This window comes from Hyposmocoma kahamanoa, unplaced genomic scaffold (genome assembly GCF_003589595.1).
Source record: "Hyposmocoma kahamanoa isolate Upper Pololo Valley unplaced genomic scaffold, ASM358959v1 103, whole genome shotgun sequence".
Lineage (NCBI taxonomy): Eukaryota > Metazoa > Arthropoda > Insecta > Lepidoptera > Cosmopterigidae > Hyposmocoma > Hyposmocoma kahamanoa.
The window spans coordinates 434,844-448,041 of NW_020653344.1; the positions used below are offsets into that span (position 1 = coordinate 434,844).

A 13,198-nucleotide genomic window follows, 5' to 3' on the forward strand; every position below is an offset into this window, starting at 1 on the left:
AATCGAGATATTATTCTATAAGCATTTAGTTTATTAACTTATTTACTGGAACTTTTGACTTTAAACTTTTGGACTTAAATCTAATATAATAATTTATCTCAGCACATTAATAAAGAAATATTGTATATTAAATATAGAGTCTGGGCTCCGCATAATACCAGGGACGTGGCTGTTCTCAGCCACGGCACATGCTGAGCGGTGCCCATTCAGTATCAGTAATTTTAATTTTAATTTATTTTTATTTACATACAATTTAAGGGTACTGAATAAATGTTGCTTTTTTTCTTTCTTTCTTTCTAGTTTCAGACGATTGGTAATAAAATATTTCATTTTTTAAATGCATCTCATTTGTCTCCATTTTCATTTTTTTAAACCACACATAATTAAGTATAACTCGTTGATGACTTCACAATTAGCCGTGACGACGGCAGTTCATATTGAACTTGGGATATCGGTATTCTCAGAAACCAGTACCACTAAAGTTGCTACAATACCGGTACTGAGATGCTACCGGTATATATTATACGGTACCGATACTCGAGATACTATCGGTATAAATTATACCAGTGAGTATTCAACAGCGCCGCAGATATTCTCTTACCCAAAGTCTCCGTGTTCCTATAATATGTACATATACAGTTGGATACGGACCACAATAGGAGTGACTTTTAGTCCTCAAAAGGTGAGCTTGTACTCACAGCCCATATAAATGGAAATCATTCTATCAATTTAGGGAAAATGTGGGCGAACAGGCGAATAAATTAATCGTGAATTAATTCTGTGTATTTTCAAGATCAATACGCATTGCTAACCTAAAGATAACGTAAATTTTCATTACACGTGTTCAATAATCCAACAAAGGGGCTAGATGTTGTGCGTTTGAATTTAATTTATGACGAATAAGTATATAATTTTAGATTACTTTCTTGTGGCATTTATTTATTGATTTGTACATTTACGTGATAAGATACGTGAAAGTCTATCAGTTGATAATGTTCATCAGGACGGAAATGGAGCCAAACAGGAAATATAAATATAATTTTGTTAAAATTTTGTCAATGAAAATAAATGTAGTTTCGCCATACATAATGCTGCGTAACAATGTGAACGAGTCCAGAGTATATTACAAAAAGTATTATAATATCCGACTTTACGTAACAATCTTAAAAGTCGTCCATATTTCCGTTTGTTGACAAACACAATCTGGTAGGAAATTAACAAGACGGTGTTTGGTCGTCTGCCAAAACTACGACGTACTAAATACCTATATTTAGAAGAGAGAGTTTATTCCATTCTCAACTATAAACAAGTGTTGACAAACAATTGTAAGTTTCATTTTGACGAGTATTGATATTATGTATTAGTTGCATAATAATGTAGTGCATGACGACATTGTGAATTGATCGAATTAACATAGAACTATGCTTTTACTGTTGCGTATGCGTGAGTCTAGATCAAAAATAAAATTTTTCGAGTTAAATTATAGGTATTAGTTTTCAACGAGTTCCTCCAAACGTCAAGACAACAAAGACGCACCGTTCCAAAAGTATTTATGGTAAAAGTAGCAGCTACAGCTATCACAACACTAGTCACCCATAATGGAATAATTTCACGGACCGCACCCTAACGCTTCGTAGCAGGGGGCCCATCAACTATTATTTTTAGAACTGTTACCATAGGTCAGGTAACAGACAGGAATATATTGACTCGTTTGTTTTTTTGTCTGTTTGTTCGAGAAAAACTCAGTGTACAGCAATATAAATCCATAACATTAAATTCTTGAACTAGAAATTTTGAAGATTAATTTTTACGTTTAACACTCTAGACGCTACATGTGATCTGTTTCATTCCCGGCTAAAAATTCAAGGAATAATTTTTATTATGGTTTTAGTCGAGTTATAAAACGTTAACTCCGAGAGGTACCCGGAGTTAACTTTACTCTGATACAAATAGTGTTGCGATTCCTTGTTTGTGACCAGGTAATAAGTGTGATTATTATTAGCACAACGATCGAACACAAAGAAAAATTCCTTCTACCTGAATGGCTTAATAAAAGCGAATTAAGAATGGAAAAGGCTTAAAGCTGTCTACAAATGAAAGAAGTCTACAGTATGAAATATATTACAATGCAAATTGAAAAAGCCAGAGTTTGGAGATTAAGTTCGGATTCCATATGGCCAGACGAGCGTAATCTTTTGAGTGGTGAGTCGCGTTTTATGAGTTGCTTAATTTACGTTGCATTCGGTTTCATATTCAAGTCCAGTTTGTGCTACACAGCGAAGCAAAATGAGTTGTCTGCCGACTCAGTTGTAAGACGTGCTCGTGCGAGTATAAAGAGAGGAGAAGGAATAAAAATGCGGGAAACATTTACTGACATTTAGTAGTATTTTACAAATTGATCTGGATATCGACATAAACTTTCAAATAATATATGAAATTGCCCACACTTTAATCTTTCCTTTTCAGTCCAACGTGAATATAAACTACGAGACTCAAAAAACGCGACTTGAATCGAGCCTCACCCTAAGAACAATGGCCCCGACATGGTAAAAGTCGCAGGTTCGAGTCCTGCCAATTCGAAGGAATTTTTCTTGGTGGTCGATCTTTGTATTAATAAATTCATGATAAAATATGATGAATGTCATGACAGAAAAACATCTGAGACTCAATAAATAAATATTGCAATAAGTGTGATTGTCAATAGGAATGAAACTATTTTTCCGGATTTAAATCGCGTATATTTGTTTTTTCAAACAAACCGACGTTTCGGGCCCTTTACAGGTCCCATGGTCACGGTTGACTGAGGTGGTACAGTCTTCAACCAGTTATGTCTTGTTTGAAAAAACAAATATACGCGATTTAAATCCGGAAAAATAGTTTCATTCCTATGTATAAAAATCGCGAAAACCAAAGAACTCGATATGTGATTGTCAAGTTTGAAATAAACCTTAGCAATTATGTAATAACTAGCTGGTAACCGCAACTTCGTCTACGTAGAATAAGTACTTCTTAATAGCCTTTTTAAAATTATATTACGTGACGGGACAAACAAGTCGTGCGCCTGATGGTAAGCTACACGCCTGTCCATAACAGTTGCAGTCGCAAAAATCTGAGGGGCACAGCCAATGCACCCGTCACCCTGAGACATAAGTTGCCCCTGCAGTTTTACCAGCACCCTTAGCTTTTAAAACCGGAACACAGTAATGCTGACATTACTACTTGGCAGAAATAGGTAAGGTGGCAGTACTATCCTGGACGAACTCTTTCACAAGGAGCTCTACTGCTCCTCCACTATTGCCTCCTGCACTATATTAATTTTCATTGTTTTATTGGTTCTCCATATAAAATTTCGTCCTCTATTTCACCCTCTTTAAGGGCGCAAATTCGGAACGGTGTGGTGCGTTCAGTGGAGCGTTCAAGGTTAGCGATTACATTGCGCGCAAACGTGTGTCTTGTGCTGGATACATCTAACAGAAGACGCAATGTACGCACCACAGTCGCGAATTTGTGGCCTAAGATTTATTTTTAAAACAAAAAGTAGCCTATATTCTTCTCCTATCTTTATACCAAAATACATCAATGTTGGTTCAGCATTTTAGGCGTCAAAGCGTAACAGACAGAGTTACTTTGGCCGTTAAAATATCAGTTTCGATAGCAGCTTTCTATAACTAAAACAAATCTAATAATAAATTATAATAAGCAGCATGTATCCATATCTAATTTATAACAACTTATGAACCATGAGAGTACATTATTGTCATATTTCATTTTACTTATTTAGGTGCTCAATCAGAGGGTACGTGAAATCATTCGGTACATATCAAGTTTTTATGTTGTAATAATTGTTACATATTGGAAATGAAAGCATTTTAAAGAGTGGTTTGCATTAATATTAGACATGACTGGTTCATTACTATAATATCTCAGTCAGACGTGACTTTGAACCTGTAAAGGGCCCGAAACGTTGGTTTGTTTGAAACAATAAATAATTATCAACGCCCCAAGTCTGCCACTTTTCTTGAAACCGCTGATCATTGCAAAGTAATCTCAATGGAGACTCCACTGAGATGACATTGCAATTACGTAATATTTGTTATTCTGCTAAAATTTAGTTGCAATGGCCGGTTAGTCTCAACGGAGTGCAGTGGAATGGAGTTTTTGCTTACATTCATATAAACTAAAAGCATCTAAGATGATCTCTGTGACAGTTCTTCAATATCTACAAAATATAACCTTGTAACGACGTGCACGTATTTCATAAACTATCTTTATAGGCCTGGCTTTTAAATGAATAAATATCTTCTGATAAAAGTGAAAAAAGAACACCAAATCAATGTTTATTTGGAAGTCCTTAGCAAAAAAAACTTTTATTTTCAATATCTCGTAACTTTTTACGACAACGTGCAAAAGGGACTTCATTACACTGCACTTGCCAGAGGTGAGGTATATCGACAAGAATTTTGCGGTAATTTAATGAATAAATAATAATAATAGTGCGTGTATTCATTCTAAAAATATGAATTTTAATCGTAGACAATAAATTGTCATCCCAGTGTTATTACTTTTTTGAAAACTACAAATTAATGATATGATAAATGTTTTTTGAAATTTACTAAAATATCTATTCAAATTGCATTTGTATTATAGTTGTGTTTTAAGCCTTCAATATAACACAAAACACTTCACACATCTATGTTCTGAATACGTCAGAAAAATAAACTTATAAGAGAAAACGTTTGCTTTAAAAATAGAATACACCGAAAATCTATCGACTTCACCTCATCCCTATGAGAATCGTCAAACGAAATGTCACAGGGGTCCGTCCTAGTTTGTGTTTAGTATAATCACTAACCATCGATATTGCCAAACTAAAATTACGATGGAAATTACTTTGCGTAAAATTAGTAGTGATCCATTCCATTTGATACGTCAAGAAATGGACCGTCACTCAGTCCGGTACTACGGTCTGAAGGCTATTGCCCGTAATGCCATAATGCCCGTTGCATCAAGGAGGCTCGTCACTAACGAATTATGGGCCGGGAAGCCATCTACGTTTCAGCGAACATTATTTATGCGTTGCAGTAATGCGGCAGCCCCAACAGCATCCCGAATACGTTGTTATATTGGATATGTAGAGCGCTGTAAGGTTTTTGAGAATATGCCCTCCACAGACTGTATGTGTACAAAGAGAAGGAAAAAATGCCCTGAAGAAGGCGAGTTTCACGTCTACAATACACCTCACAAAACCACGGATCAACATATTACACATTCATTTCACAAAATGAAACTAATATTTCCATATAGGCGGTTAAAAATACAAAACTATTTTTAAATAGTTGACCTTAAAAGGACCTTAAAAGTAGTCCATTTCATTATCTGTATGACATCCAAAAAACCGGTACATAATATTACGTATAAAATTATAACATGTTAATAGATGTACAATACTCAACACAGGTTGATCACATCACCCCGCGCCTGTATCTGTCATTTTAGTTGCGGCTGAGAGATATAAGACCGCACGCAGATTACAAAGGAGACCTTCTCCACTTATCGATGTACTTGGAACTATTATGAGTTTTGCTCTTTGATAGAACCTGACTGACACAGGCTGCGGTTCAAGATGTAAAGTACTAAACCGAAAATACGTAGTCCTGAAAAATTTACTACATTACTAACGGCGCGTGTCCATTAAGGTCGGCGGCCACGTCCCACCAAGATGCGCGTACTGGAGGACGGAGAATAGCTACCTCTCCTTACTCGATCAGTTTGTTAAACGATTCGTTGTGATTTTTGCGCAAACGTATTTATAATGACTTGGTAATTTCGGGGAAGGCGGCAGTTGACTCGGTTTAAAAAGCACGTCGAATGCGCCGCGTTCGGCAGCCGAATTCGCTAGCCAAAAAGGCGGGATTCGTCTCGATGTAAAAAACGAGTAAACTGTGCTAGGTTCGAGGTAGTTTCGTAGGCAGTCGACCCTATGTAAACAAGTTGATATAAAAATGGATTGCTATACAGGCAGAGGAAGAATAAAGAAAAAATGAATAATATTGCACAAATAATATGTATATGAAGGGAGTGGAACAACGAGGTTACGGGTAGCAAATATGAAAGGAAGAAAATGACACACCGCGCCTATATATAACGAGATAAAGGCAGAACGGTGATGAATCAACACAAGTTACTTTATTTGTTCTTACTATTAATTACGGTTTGTAAGGAGAACTTCAATTTAATTCCTTGAATTTGAAATTAACCTTCTGGTATGTCAAATTCATTGTTATCATGAGTAAGTTTATTAAATTAAACGTACCTCTTCTGACTCAATGTCGTAACTAGCATCAAGAACATTTTAACGGCAACGTAGTTTCATTTTTCCTAAAACGAAACTACGTTGCCGTTAAAAATGTGGACTCCTCTCCACCGTCTAGAGATGAAGCTCTTGTGTAACTGGTTCTATCTATGAGTTACATTCATAAATAAAAAAATGGTACATTTACGACGATGAATGGAGAATGTTTGCTTTGTACAGTTGTGCAAGAGCGCACCTCTCATTAGGTTACATCAGGTGAGATCGTTGTTAAAGACAACAGAAAGACGAAGTATGCTCGGACCTTTATATACCTATATGTTATACACCTAAACAAATTAGTTGACATCCTATTCAGGGCATATTTAGTAGATGAGAAAAAACAAATTTTACTATGTGTTTCGGTAGCAACAAAATAAAATTGCTGTTCCATAATAAACCTTAATACCTACTCAAAATGTATGAAATAGCTGTTAGTTTCCTATACATGCTTAAATATCCGGTAATATTATACTAGTACTATAAGTTAATACACTCTTCCTTCAGGAAGCGTTTTAGAACGAAAACGAAGTCAAGCATTCTTTTGGCGTACTTATGGTGCAACCTGTACACGTATTATAACCTCGGCTCACCTACTATTCACAGATTAAGCAACAAGTGCAATGTCAGTATTACGCATGCGCCGAGTATGTAGAATTTGAATTGAGAACGTTGATAATGTCAAATCTGGTTGTTTTTATTAGTGTTGTTTGGTATTCTTTTCACTACCAAGTGAATTAAATTCATTCCAAAGTGCACATTTCATTTTGACATTCATTCCTGGCTGGCACAACGTTGTGCACAGTAAGCACGGATGAGTAGTACCCGGGTTCGATTTCCGATAAGTCCAATTTATGAAACGAGTTTTTCTAAATAGTTCTGGTCTGGGTGTTTTGGGAAGTGCCCCAGAGTGAATTTCGTTGCTCTGGTATAGGGAATTCCCTAGTAAAATCCCATCCCTGCTTGTAAAATCTCCAGCCTGTATTGGCCTTGGAAACCCTTGCTCTGGAGTGGGACGTACAGTAAACAGCACACAACTTTGGAATTTGGACCGCTCTTATCATCAGTAGCTTAGAGTTTTGTTTAAAATGAAAGTGTTAACCAGAGCGTGTTGTTATACATGAGTTCATACAGTACAATACAAAAGAGCGGAAACGAAAATCAGTCAATGTTATTTGTTATTTTATTCTTTGTCTACAACATTAATTATTATGTATAGTAAATCATCTCCAACATCTTTCGTTTCTAATTAAGAGTATTTTTCATTTTATAGTTCCTGTTACACCTGTATAGTGCTAGTCTCTGCTTTACGACCTTTCCTGTACCTAAGTGTACCACCAACAAAATTGAAGCCGAAATTCTTTTTAGCAGCTTTTAGAGCTCCTTGTGAAAGAGTTCGTCAATTGAAGTACTGCCACCTTACCTGTTTCTGTGATGTGATGTGTTAATGTGAGCAATTACTGCATTTCGGTTTTGAAGGGTAAGGGCGCTGGTGAAATTACAGGGAGATGGGACTTGTCAAGTTATGTCTCAGGGTGGCGGGTGCAGTGGCACTTTGTTTGCAAGCGTAGATTGCAGATAGCCCCGCCATTGTTTGTTTTTATGAAAACGTTATGTTTATAACAAAAATATCATCTTTCTTAAACGACGTTGGTTCAGAAGAACAGGCAAGCTCCGGGTGATAACTGCCCGCCATTTGCCTGCACACAAAAAGAACCCTTAATGTGGTAAGGCGTCAACTTTGCTAATAGTACGGCGCCACATTTATGGCAACTAATACGCTCTTCCCTTACCCCGCCTTCTTAAATGTGTCTAATAAAAGGCCGTACAAAATGGCACAATTTGTTTCTTCTTCCAATTTCTATAGCATTCTCTCTAATATAGTCAATCGTTTAACACGTGAACAGAGTTAATAATTAAGTAGACAAACTAGTATAATGTAGGTATGCAGTTCCGCATCCGTTACTATGACGTATGGTACATATTTAATGTCATGCGCAAGCACATGTGACCCTTTATGAGTGATATTGTTACATAGTAATCTATAAAGCCGTATTTATATATTTTGCACGTATCTATTACAAAAAGGTACTTAATCGCGCCATGACACGATATAGAAACAAGAATAGATAAAAGTCATTCTCGGACTAGTGTTCACTGCCTAATTTCTGTGGCAATTTTTATTACCCTCAGACCTATACGATTTAATGCTCTGAGTGGCACAACAACTGCTATGAACAGGCGTGTCGCTTAACATTAGGCACACGACGTTTTGATCTTGTCACTTGGTATCATAAAAGAAACTAGACTGGTTACAGTGTGCTGTAGACTTCACACGTATATATGTTTTAAGCCAAAATCTTCCACGCTGATCTTTTCCAACTTGCAGATGTCATTGAAACAAAAACTAATCTTAAATGCGCATGATTCGAAATGATTGTGGACCCACAATCTGATTTGCACTTTAGTGTTGGGAAGTTTTTCTACAACTGGACTTACTTTTATACAATATTAATTACTACCTAAACCTAAAGCAATTTAAAAAATAAAACGCCTTTTGAATACTTTGAATCCTACAGAAGCAAATCCAATCAGCTTTACTGCGTCATTCAGAGGCCTTAGAGCGTATAAGTATTCTATTTGAAAAACCTCAATTCTTATTTCTACGCAGAATTTGTGTTTTCGCCTTTAGCCGTTAGTAGAAACTAGGCATTTGAATTTCGTGCTGAACAGAAATCAGAATTCAAAATATAATTTTTGGAATTCCACCTCTAACGTTGCAGTGCAAATTACAGACACGGTGTCGTGATACTTCGTACGAACATTTAAAATAAAATTAAAAGAATTTCGTAAAATATTTTACATAGAATTTTGTAGGTCACACAACATAATATGCTAAGTAATTAAATGTACGTCATAATTGAGTTTCACGCCTGGCGAGCAGTTTTCGCGTTTGTATGAAAATTATAACAAAATACTGTTGGTTACACAATATTTCAAGTGGCTCCTGGTTGCGATAAGTAGTACCCGATACACTGTTGTAACTAACATTAGGCAAATTTCTCAAAGCAGCGTATTGCTGAAGCTTGTGTCAACCTTCTTCTATCAATGAGTAATATTTATATATATCTCTAATTTGGGTCCTCTTTTGTTTGTATTATTTATAAATGATCTTGTGGATTCCATTTCTTGCCCCTGTCTAGCCTACGCTGTAGACTAAAAAGTATATTGCGAAATAAAATCGGTAAGTGACTGTGCCGCTTTGCAGTGCGATTTAGATCGTATATGCACATGGTGTGTAAGAAACAATATGTACTTAAATGTTATTAAATGTCACGTTATTACATTCACCAAAAAACAGACTATTACCGAATACCAGTACAATATAAACAGCGTGGTACTAACGCGACAGGACAGAGTCAATGATCTTGGTGTTTGGCTTGACGCTAAACTTAATTTTTCCACACATTACGACCACATTGTAGCTTTGGCATATAGAATGTTGGGTTTTATTAATAGAGTGACAAAATCATTCCAAGACCCAAACATTATGATAACCCTGTTTTTTTCCTTGGTCCTCAGCAATTTAGAGTATTGTTCAGTTATATGGTCACCCTTTTATAATTGTCATATTGAAATAATCGAAGCTGTCCAAAGACGGTTTCTTTGGAACTTGAGCTCCAGGTTTGGAATGCGTAGGAAATTGGATACTTACGAAAGCTCAAATATTTTAAGGCACTCCCTCTTCAGTACAGACGTGTGATACTGGACTATTCCACACTGTTTAAAATTATCAACTTTGAAATGGACTCAAGTGAGATCTTACTTAAGCCACACCTTGTTAAAGATTGGCAGTAAACGTACCCAAATAATTTTTTCTTTGCCATATACCACTAACAATGTCTCATATAATTATCTAATTTTTCGCATGTTTAGAGCTCATAACAACTTTTCTAAAGATTTGGACTTATTCTCCCATAGTCTTACTTATTTAAATATTTGTAAGGAGAAGCTGAATATGATGGATATTTAAGAATCTCATTGTTTTTATGTAAGTGTAACATGATTTTTTGCTATTGTTTTTAAGTGCAAATTTTAATTTATTTTTTTATTATGTTTAATAGCCTGTTAATTTGTAAGTACTTTATCTATTTCGCAAATGCCGTGTGTGGCTGTCATAGGAATACAAATTTACTCCTATTATAATGCATGTTAACTTTAGCATCTTCACAGTTTGTATTCTGTAGCTATGCCAAAAATAAATAAATAAATGAATATAAAAAAGGTAGACCTACGACTGTTAGTGGAGAATGTTAAAACCTATTAAGACCTTACGCCTTACTCAGATACGAAAGGTAGCGAGGAGAAGGATAGTATCACTGGTAGGTGACATAAAAAGGGACTGGTATAAATCTTGTATAGGCAGCAGCGTCTCCGCGTACCAGATTGCAGCTTTGCTATCACCAATCCGCCTGCCAATCGTGGGGATTACAGCAAATCCAGGTTTTTTTAAACGTGTAATATTTAATGGAAATCTTCAAGAGTTTTGGGATGTACGTGATTTCAATTATGAATGTTTACACCCATTATAGTATCATATTAAAATTGTTTCCATAAAAATATAAGTTCTAGAAAATATTCATTGAAGGTGAAAATTCAAAAAAAAATTAAATCAGCACAAGTAAAAGGATAAAATGAAAATACTTATTATTAACATAAAACATTAATATGAGAGAACTCTTCCTTGAAAATTCAAAAATTTTTAGATAACTATTTTAACAATCCTAACAATAGAAATAACAAACGCAACATATGTACATAAAATTCTTTTGTTATTTAAGTCACTTTTAAGTTTTATGTTGAAGCTCTATATTATATTCTTGTGTAAAAAACACAAATGCTACAAAGGTTCTATAATTCCATCTATGGTCTTTTCAATTTGTCCCTAAATAGGCAATCACTCTGAGAGGTTCACAACTATAACGATAATGTATGTAACAGATACAATCTCTATGAATACAATAATGCATTATATCACGGTCAAACTTCCTGAGACTAAAAAAAGCTATACAATAATATAAGCATAGTACCGAAGTGTGATTGTCTCGGAAATTCATTCCAAATACAGATACAAACTGGAAAGTGTTTTTATTTTAATTAAATGAATAAATAGAGGTAAACAATATGTTAAGCGTAGATATTCCACAGTTGTCACGTTCAACATCGCCATCTCAACCTAAATAAATTACTGACAATAAATACTACAGCGTGATTAGGTATGATTGAAATATGTGATTATTATCGAATTACAGGTCAATATCAAACACAAAGAAAATCAATTCCGATCAAGCAAGGTCGGACAAGACCGTTGTAATTTTACTACTCGAGTTGTAGGTAAGCACCTACCTACTAATAGTTTGTATCTCGCAATACGTATGCTTTAGACATTATTTTAATTAGCTTTTGGCTTTACTGAATGCGAAAAGGTTACCAACAGCAGATCACAGGTTTTAAGTATATATTATTGTGTCGATATTACAATTCCAACCCAAACGCAAATGACAAAAGGTTGAATTTAAACATTTAACCGTTTAATAAATAAACTATGGCCGTAATTACCAAGAATAATTGTAGCAATAACATATTTACAGTGAAATGCAGAACATAAGTTCTATTAATTTTGTGACAATCAGCTGCTAGTTACATTTACGTCGGAGATATTAAAAGCGCGAGTTTATTTAGTACACAGATTCTTAAAAGGTTCGTGAATCAAACATTTAGAAGCAACAAGTAAGTCATTCTCGTTAGTGATTTGAAAGGCTGTATCAAGTGTCAAACAAAAGGTTACCAAATTATATAAGGCATAATACAGGCTCTTTGTACTATAGTTTTATATGCAATGCGATTGTTAATTACACTGCCTACATACCTTACGCAAGAATAGCGAAAAAATACACCTAGCTCCTTGACTACAATGGTACCGAACGAGGTCAACGACCCAAAAACGGATAATGGCAACACATCGTGACAGATGAACGCAATTATTCATGCAAAGGCATTCTAAATTCAAAATCCTATTCATCGCGTAACAACCCGGTTCTGTAACGATAAAAACGTCGTAAGCATTACAAAATCGACGGAGTATAGTTCAAAATATTGTTCAAACATACCTGATACTCGCAGTGCGTTCACCTTTATAGCCTTTGTTTCACAACTCCCAAATCAATCCCAAACAGTTTTATCTGGAAAGAAGAGAAATAACATTTATTAATCCACCGCCCTCTGAATCATACAGAAGTCGCGTTCTACCCGTATATTAATACCCTACAAGGGGGAGAGAAAAAACGAAACACATGTCTGGATATAACTACAGATGTAAACATTGCACCATGCCGGTCGGTAAAAAGGCTTCCTACCATTCACAATTTGAAATAGCACAGCACAGTTTTTCTGATGTCCACACACGTCAAGTTGTAGCAAATGAACACTGGGTAATTCGGAACAAAACTAGTTTATTTTTCCGTTGGCATGATAAAGACATCCGGCCTCTCCGGGCGGCGGTCGGCGCGAGACTGAGCGAGCGAAGCGCCATCTTCTCCAGCGGCGGCAAATCGCGCGCGTGTGCGTAGTTTTGTATGTGTGCGTACTGCCCTGCGCCCCTGTCGTTTTATTTATTTTCGACTACAGGGTAGATATACTGGATACAGCCAAGTCGAGACTACAAGATGCATTCATTCTCCTTTCTCAGAAATCTATAAAACAGTACTAAAGCGTATTGCGTAGAAGGATAATGTTTTTGAACGCGCACGGCCGTGAACTACGCTCGGTCATTGCCACGGACGTTGGTTG

The 13,198-nt window shown here is 35.8% G+C and overlaps 1 protein-coding gene across 2 annotated transcripts in view; it reads right to left on the reverse strand.

Moving 5' to 3' along the window:
• LOC113238270 (brain tumor protein) overlaps positions 1 to 13,198 on the reverse strand; it is a 910,751-nt gene that overhangs the window by 253,240 nt on the left and 644,313 nt on the right. Inside the window, exons 1-2 of one of the 2 annotated variants that reach the window (XM_026475086.1) lie at positions 12,766 to 12,917; positions 12,520 to 12,591 (exon numbers count right to left, since the gene is read on the reverse strand). The gene's annotated coding sequence lies outside the window, so the exon portion shown is untranslated. Of the gene's footprint in view, positions 1 to 12,519; positions 12,592 to 12,765; positions 12,918 to 13,198 lie in introns of those variants that run through there. The other variant, XM_026475106.1, reaches the window with a different exon arrangement.